The following is a 9484-nucleotide window of genomic DNA, read 5'->3' on the forward strand; positions in this document are numbered from 1 at the left end:
GATCTTGAAACTGAGAAGGGGAACCAGATGATTTGACAGAGAGGCGCATACAGGCTCTTTGACTGACAAGTGCACTAAGCCTTTATCAATCAAACAGGCCCCATCGGTTGACTCTGCATTATGGTGGACAAAAAGGCTATAATATCTGATTAGACTGACTGACACCAATCACAGGTTAGCCAGAGCACCAGGGACTGACTGCTTGCAATGCTCTAGATGCTACATGTAACCCAACTATGGCAACATCACATTCAGTCAAAACAATGGCCTGAGAAAGCTCTGAGGGCATCAATATTTAACCAAGCAAACTGGCGGCCAAAATGAGCTTGTCCTGCTTTATCCCCCAAGAGGAGCAACTCACTCCAGCAGACTAATTGCATTACATTACTATGCAGAGAAGTAATTTACACTGTATTCCTTTGATACCACATGTGAAGAAAAGGGAGCACGTGCTCCCACGTGCCTCTTGAGCTATTAGGAGCTATCAGACGAACGCCACGGATTGGATACTTTCCTAAAATGATCCACATTGCTAGGACACATTGATTTGAACTGTGTAAATTTGCAGCAGGAGTTAAAAACGTTATGTTTCAAAATGTTAAAGCCTACTTTGCTACTGAATATTTAAACATATTTAAATCGGGGCACACAAGTGATAGGATTTGTGCACACGTTGCTACAGTAAGATTTTATGATCAATATATACTCTAGGCTTGTGGTCCAAAATAAATGTTTGGACTTTAAATTAAAATTGAAATGCAAAGCCACTGTGCAAATTTGCTGACTCAATTGGTGTTTCATATACATAAGTACACACTATAAAACTGGATCACTTGTAAATGTCACACAGAAAAACGTAGCCAACCTGCATGTAGGAACACGCGAATAAAATAAATAGCTCATTACCGAGCCTCTGCAGAACGTGGTGACACGCTGAGGGGTTAATTCTGCCATTTGCTTCAGGTGTGTCGTGTGTGTTCATCCCTCTGCAACTGGGAAAAAAAAGCTGTTATCTTCCTCTCCGTTTTGCTAGCTTGTGAGATAAGAGTATTTGCTAATGAAAAAACATTTTCTCCCACTCAAATATGCAGTCACATTAAAGCACAGTAAAGCAGCTCTTCCCATAGGAAACCAATATTGTATTTCTAAAACGTGGCATTAAATACATTTGTATGCATCATACAAACAGTGGTTTGCTGCTACATTGACTTTTAAAATATCATTTATTTAACCTTTAACCTTCCTATGGTGTTAGGGTCCCTACGGACCCGTTTTGAGTTTTAGCATGCATAAAAGTACTTCATACATTTGTTTTTTGCGTTGAAACTTTTTGACTTTGTCAGGGACTTCCATTTAAACAAAGTAAAAAAAATTATTTTTTTTTTACTAAATTACAAAGTGCTCTGGTGAAAAAAATGACTTTTGTGGTGTTCGGGTCATTTGTGACCCGGTTAAAATTTTCAATTATAAAACAATAAAAAAATGCCAAAAATTGAATCATAAACACACAATCAACCAACAGCCTCTTCCTCCAACCACTTGAAGTTCATTTAGGGGCTTTTCTCTTTGCCTTTTTGCGAGAACAAACAAAGGGAGACATGTCCAGGCTTGTCAAGCCATTTGAGTGTAGACGTGGTGACTTGCAGAGTACACATCTCCAATTCACAGGATGCAACAATGAGGAGAAGATTCACTGTAAATGAAGCTTTGGATCACATCTTTGCTGCAAATGAGGCAGAGGACACACAGGATTTTAGCGATGGAGATAAGCAGGCCTCTGAGAACGAAGATGATGTGGAGTACCAATTGGAAGAAACAGACACAACTGATCAGTCTGAAGAGGAGGTCACTGGTGCTGAAGCTGCTCCTGCTGAATCATTCCAATCCAAACGTGGCAACATCCGTTGGAGCACAGTTCCTCCTGATGTGCATGGAAGGACAGCTGCTACAAACATCATCAAAATGACCCCTGGGGTCACGAGGTTTGCTGTGACAAGAGTAAGTGACATCAAGACGTGCTTTGATCTTTTTTTGCCATTGTCACTAAAAAAAGTCATAATTGCTATGACAAACCTTGAGGAGAAAAAAGTCCATGGCAACACTTGGAAAGACATTGATGAGACGTACCTGGATGCCTACATTGGTGTTCTCCTCCTTGCTGGAGTTTACAGATCCAGCAATGAGGCAACTGAGAGTCTCTGGGATGCATCAACGGGCAGAAATATTTTCCGGGCAACAATGTCTCTTCAGACCTTTCAGATGATCTCAAGAGTCCTCAGCTTTGACAATCGAGACACCAGAGCAAAATCTGACAAGCTTGCTCCCATCAGGGATGTTTGGGAGAGATGGGTGCAACTCCTTCCACTGATGTTCAACCCAGGGCAAGAGGTGACAGTGGATGAATGTTTTCTCCCTTTCCGAGGAAAATGCCCGTTCCGGCAATACATGCCTAGCAAGCCAGGCAAATATGGCATAAAAATCTGGGCAGCCTGTGATGCTAAAACAAGAATATATAGAACAAGTACTTGATTTCTTTTGATGTGATTTTCTCAATTGGTTGTTTATTTGACCTTGCAAATCTTTGTTTTATTGTAATTTGTTATTATTTATGACTGTTCTGTTTTTCATATAGTTAAATATTGTATTAAAGTTCTATTGTGTGGGGGAAAAAAAGACTTGTTTTTGCCCTTTTCTTGAAGTAAATATATACGGGTCCAAAATGACCCGAAACACCATAGATGTTGCTATATTTGATAATATTAAAATTAAAATCTTTTTTTTGTTGAACATTTAAGAAATGTGTTTTAATATCTCTCAGTTACACTCAGGTAACAGAACAACTGATTATTTTGTTGCCTTCTTCTCTTAAGTTTCATTTGACCACTTTTTTGACATTGAAAACGAGGGGTATTTTGTTAAAACAAAGGCCCAGGGGGCCACAAAAAATATTAAAACTAATCTTTTCATGGATAAGGGAGCCCAACCAGCTAAACAAGAGTTAAGAAAAACATTGGATGATAAAAGATTGTTTTTAGGGCATTTTATGGCTGATTTAATACACGGGTCCAAAATGACCCGCTAACACTACAGATGGCAGGAGAAAGCTAACACCAGAGGAAGGTTAAAGCAAAGGAAAATGTGAAAATGATGGCCTTGTTGTTGAATGCGTGCATAATACAAAGCAGTCTACAAATTTGCATATTTGTTTTTTGATGCGGCAATGCTTTACGACATGAAATGTAAACAATGATTAGATTTTCTTAGTTTTCACAGGGAGCAAAGATAACGCCTCAGAGGGGGATCCGTCTCCAGATTGTTTGCATTTAATGGTCGCATATATCTTTGTTTTCTGTTTCAATAGACATTGAAAATGAATTACTCTTTCATACTATGTGAATAAAACAAAGATGATATGAAAATAAGATGCATTTAACATTTAATCTACAAAGCTTTTCTTTTCAAAGCTTGTTACACGAACAGAAGGCAAAAAAACCCGACTCCCTGGTATTAAAAATTACACTGCATTATGCCAAAACAACATAGAGTAAGATAAATATGCTTTAAATTCAATGGCCATTTTGAAAATAGCGTTTGTTTCTCCGTTTTCCCTGGAGCTGAAAACTCCAAAGTAGAGTCGGGACTTTTTTTGTTTTGTTTTGTTTTTGTTTTTTTTGACCCACTGTGGAGGATTGTGATTGTGCAGTACTTAAGAGAGAAAGGCCTCAAAGAAGAGTGACTTTCCATCAGTTGTTGAAACACACAACAGCTGCCACAGCGAGATTGTCTCCAAGATGAACAGTCACCCGAGGCTCTCATCAGCTCACCTTTGACAACTTGTGCAGTTTGGAGACTCTTCTCTGCTGTCAGTTAGAAATAAACCAACTTTAGTCCTGAAAAAAAACTATTCAGCTGAGCTGTAGGAAAACAGAAAAGTGTCCAAACTAAATAGTAGCAGTAAATAGTAAATACAGAAATTAGAGTGAAGTTATTTGATGTCAAATTTTGAAGGGAGGTTCTGTGACTTTTATTCACATTTAGAGGTCAACTGATTTTTTTCTGAGCTCTAGCTTAAAAGTTGAAGATGGAAGACCTTGCTCTTATAATAATGAATGCTTTATTCCTTGAAATTATGAAATCATAGTGGAATCAATCCTTCTCAATCAGGATGCCCTGCAAAAAACTTGAATGCTTGAATAACAGCCATGTTGGAGCTACTGTATATATGTTGCCAATCATGCAGCTTTTTGATTTCATGAGGGCCTTGTTTATTTTAAGTTGACATCACCACTACCACAGCAAATAGACAGTGTCTGAATCTCACATTTAGTTTATTTATCATTAGCATATAGCTATATTAAAACTTAAATTTTTGAATTAAAAGTATTTATCTTGGAGGCAGTAGGGTAAATATGAAGACTTTAGCAGGCAAAACCATGTGATATATTCATACTCATGTATAAAATGGGTTTAGAAGGGTACAAATTAATGGCTGATTGCATGAAACATCCCAGGGTACATTTTATTTACACCCCCCCAAAAAAGTATTCCAAGATTACCTAAACTATAAAGATGTGAAGAGGTTAAATGAGTCGTTTCCTTTTTGGCTTGTTGGTTGGTTGTCTTTTCATATAATCCTTTGTTTACTGGTGGACCTATGTTTTATCGTTTTTCAGTTTTTTCCTCCCTCTGCGCTTCTTTTTGGAGTTTACTGTATTTGTGGAACAGGAACATTGTTGGTTTTGCAGCCCCTGCACCGCTTTCATTTTTTCTGTCCAAACAGAAAATAAAAATGGAAAATTGACCTTTCTGCTGTAAATGCCTGTCATCTACGCACAAAAGGAAATCCAAAAGACAAAAACAAAAATTCAAAAGGGCAAGAAAGGACGGCTGGAACATTTGATATTTTGCAACTTATCAAGCAAGAATGGGAACAAAGTTTTCTTAAAGAAAGAAAACTAAAATACATAGAGAACAAAACAAAAGAAGTAACTAAGACTGGCAACATAAAGGGGTGAAGTCAATGTGGCAACACCTAGACAACGAAGTTAAATCAAAAAGCCAAGATGCAAGGTGAACTCCTGCCAAGGAACACTAAATGTTGCTTTTGAAATAAAATACAAGCACTTTAATTGTCATGGTTAAATTATGAATGTTACAACATTAGATGTCTGTACAAGGGAAAGCCTTTTTAACTTGGACAGTCTGCATATTTCTTTGCGATATAACAAGCATTTGAAGGTGGTATTATATTAGTAAAAACCTCCATGGCATACAAAACGCTGCGCTCAAAATTACAACAACCCATAGGAAAGGCCAAGTGTATGTTTAGTTTGGTGTAAACCAAAAGAACCACGGAAAATGTTTTCTCTTATAAAACTGAATTGAGCTCCGAAGCAGAGAATGAGTGAGTCTGATTTATAATTGTTTATTCAGAAACTGTTATCATAAAACACCTGCTGCACTTGACTGGCCAGATAAGTGGTCTGTCGCAAAATAGTAACCCAGATGCCAAATGCCTCGTAGAGAGTACCTCTCCAAGCTTTTTTAAAGCTTTTAAAAACGGCTTCGGACTTTTAAGCTTTACTGATCTTACCACAAAGAACATACTAATATACTTCTGTTGCTCTGAAAATCTCAGGGCCCAAAATTACCATTCATCTTTGGAAAAGTACAAAAAGGTCATTCTATTCTGGGTTAAGTGTTTTGATATGATCTACAGACATCCTTACAGTTTTGTTTCTATTACTAAGTTTGTGGAGATTTCAAGTCAGTTTATTGATGCTTGGTGTAGTGATTCTCATTGATGAACCACCTACTTGAAGAGAAACTGCAGTGTAATTGAAGTGCCTTAATAGACGGAGATTAAGCTTTGTTTTTTATTTTTCCCGGCATTTACTGATCACTAACTGATGTAAATAGCTGCTAAATGCCTCCCTAAACACTATTTTTAATCACATCGCTTTAAAACCCCAAACAGGAAGTTTTTATACAAATGTAATTTAAAGAAAGTGAACAGACCAAGTCAATAATACGGCCACTAGAGGTTTCTAAATCAATTTTGACATTTCTTCTGAATTTTGGCAACTATGGCGGTCCAGCAAACCCTGCATTGTTTTATAAATAAATGAAACGGTGACTATATAAACCCGAACCAAATTAATGTACACTGTAAGTGTCGTTTACTTTTCCATTTATCTGATTCTGATATAGCACAATGGGTAAAATTCACATTTATTACTATTCAGAACGATGCTCTGTGATGGAAGGCTAAACGGATGCTTTTAACTGCTCCTATAAATCAGTGAAAAGCTTTTTGTGTTTCATTGTGGGGTCGGGGTGTTATTCATCATTGGAGTTCAGTTTTATTGTCAACTTGGCACTCCCAGCAAAAATAAATATTCAGGGTGCATGGGGTCTTTTTTCTTTTCTTTTTTTTCAAAAAGTTGCTATCCTTTAAGGACTTTCTTTGCCAGTGGCAATGAACAGAAATGAGGAAAAGACTGACATTTCAAAGGCAACCCCTCATGTTAGATCAGTATGTTATAGCTTATTCACATGTTGATTGCATTTTTATTTGCAGTTTATTTTGGATAACTTTTTCTGCCTTCAACAAATAAGATGTTTGTGGCTTACAGTCAGCCAATAAATAAGAGGCGTTTTGTTCCCTCCCAATGTACGGTTTAATAATAGATGACTAAAACATGTCAAACCATCATAAAAGACAAACCTCCACTGTGCAAAGATGTCAGCTAAATCTTGTCTGTGGGGTTTAACATGACTCAGTCGTTGTTTCATTTGTCTCAAATTCAAAAACAAGCTTTAGAATCAGGCCAAAAGAAAAAAAAAAGCATTTAATTCATTCTGAGATTGAACTTTATGATCTTCAGATTCTATGCCAACGGTTTTATTTAGCCTTGATTTTTACCTCCCCACTCCCAAACATTGAGTTTAGGATTCCTGTTCACGCTTTCTTCAACGTTGTGTTTGTTTTAAATACTACATTTAAATACTACATTTCAACTTATGACTCTCTCTGCATCAATAATCATTGATCTGTGCCGAAAAATAATCCTTCACTCTAATTGTAACATTGATCTAAAAATAAATGACATTATTGAGTGCCATTCACTGAAAACAAATGACTACCAGGCTTTAAACCCCTCAGCATATCATATTGTAATCATTAGTAAAAATAATGGAGCGAATTTCTAACCCATTTTGGACTGTTTGGTCTTTGCTTTGCATCGTTATAATTGGGTATCTCAGTAGAAATTCATGCTGTGGTTAAAAGCTTCGGTCAATTAACCCAGACGACATGAGCAAAGACTGCGACCTTTGATCATTAAACAATGTGCTAAAACTATTTACAGCTCCTGGAGACGACTTTGGAATACTAATAAGAGGCCTAGATTAAAGATGAAGAAATCTGATTTTGGTTTTTAAATGTTGAACACACCAGCTCCACTGACTGTGCAAGAGAAATCTATAAATACAAACTTAATGTGTTCATGCTGACTATTTGTGTCTTTAAAATCTAAGTATGTAAGCATTACCCTCACCCAATTCCTTAAATATAAAGCAAGCTAAATGAATTTACTCCAACTTTATGTCCACATCCATGCAAAATGTGCAGTCATTATACACACAGTGGAGCTTTTACTCATATTTAATAACATTGCTAAACCATTGCTTAGTGAAATATTACTGAAAACTATATGAATATTGAACACAAACCCACCTGTTTTTGAAGGAAGAAACCCTGTCATGATGCACTCCCATCATAACTCACACATTTTAGTGGGATTTGGTCTTCAGAAGCACTGTTGGTACATTTACCACTTTTACCTGAAGGCTTTCATTTATGAAGAAATAAGTCCATTAGCTCTTTTCCCCACATGTGATTCAAAACTACCAGGAAATACGCCACAACATTCTCATTGCACAGTTATGCGGTGTCAGACAACAGCTCACACATCCACCCACCGCTTTGATGCTTCTGGAAGCAAGCACTTCCTCCACCACTACACCTGCTTTTCTGCTGGGAAAAATAATGGCAGAAATGGAAAGGAGGAAAAACACAGATGTCAGCAGGGACAGACCTCCAGAAAGGCGAGTCTCACCATGTAATAACATTGAATAAAAATGCCACAGTACTGCCATATTTGCACAAAAATCTAAGTATCTAAGCACTCATATGCTGGACTAATGTTACCTATCATCGCAATATTTTATTTTGATTCTGGTACACAAATCTAATCTGTTCTACTCTTTACATATTGAGATTTAGCCAACAAGCTGAGAAAATTAGCTCAAAAAGCGATAAGTTTCTCAGCACTTGCAATTGTAGCAATTTTCATTTCTTGAAATCTGCACCTTTATACTGGTAAGATCCCATGCTGTTACAGCCACACACTTACAGCAGCAACATGTGGCAATAAAGCAAGAATTGCAAGAGAGCTTGCTGGCTCGTGTGAGCCACAGAAGTGTTGCTCACTGTGGAGAAAAATCTTTGAGATGCTCTGCTACACACCAAAATGTTTTTTTTTTTGTGTGTGTGTCTGTTTATATTTTGAGGTTCCACTGTTTCTTACATGGAATAAATCAAGAATATGCTGTAGGAAATCATCAGATGTGAGTCATAATATCAGTTCATTTTCCATTTGAGTGTAACATGAAAATATAAATGAGAATGTTGTTATTTTTACTCGACTTGATATTGTCTGTGGATTGTTTTCTGCAGTTCTGCCAGGGGCGGGTTAGAAGTTTCTCGATCGGCCAGTTTGTTCCAGGTTGAACCAGCTGGTAGTTGGTACGCGTTTTTGTACCCCGTAAAATGCAGCAGCGGTGTTACCCTCACAGCTGCAGGTTAGCTGGGTCAGTGTGATAGTTTGCATACTAGCACCTTGTATTGCCTTGTTGCTGAAAATGTGCTATATAAATAAAATTACCTTTACCTTGATTAAGGGAGATATGAGCAGTCCCTCTCAATTTTAAAAAGAAAGTAAAAAAAGGAGGTATTGGGTTAAATTAACCAATATGTTAGACAGAAAGGAGAGAGAGATGAGTGGGGTTGGATAATGTAAGGGGGGGGGGGGAAAAACAGGATGCAGCCAAATTAACAGGTATTTCCCGTGGTGGAAGGGCTAAGGTCAGTGACGGCATGGACCAAACAGGTTTAACAGGTTAGCAGGCGCTGCCTACACGGCTATATTATCCCATTCCAGACGTAGCATATAACGCGTTAATGTGTTCAGGGAATACAGGATATTAAAGGCAGCTATGTTACACCATAGGTGTATAAATATTTATTTTACTTGACCAATTAAAATCAATCAAATCTGGATGCTGGGAAAAGGGCGTTAATTTCTTATTACAAATATAGAAATGTATATTTAGCTTCCTTTTTTTTTTTTTTACCAGCTCAATAAAAATACAAAAGTCAGTAATCTATTTCCCATGTATACTAAGCAATTTTCTTAAACTG

This window comes from Poecilia reticulata, chromosome 10 (assembly GCF_904066995.2).
Source record: "Poecilia reticulata chromosome 10, P_reticulata-male-v2, whole genome shotgun sequence".
Lineage (NCBI taxonomy): Eukaryota > Metazoa > Chordata > Actinopteri > Cyprinodontiformes > Poeciliidae > Poecilia > Poecilia reticulata.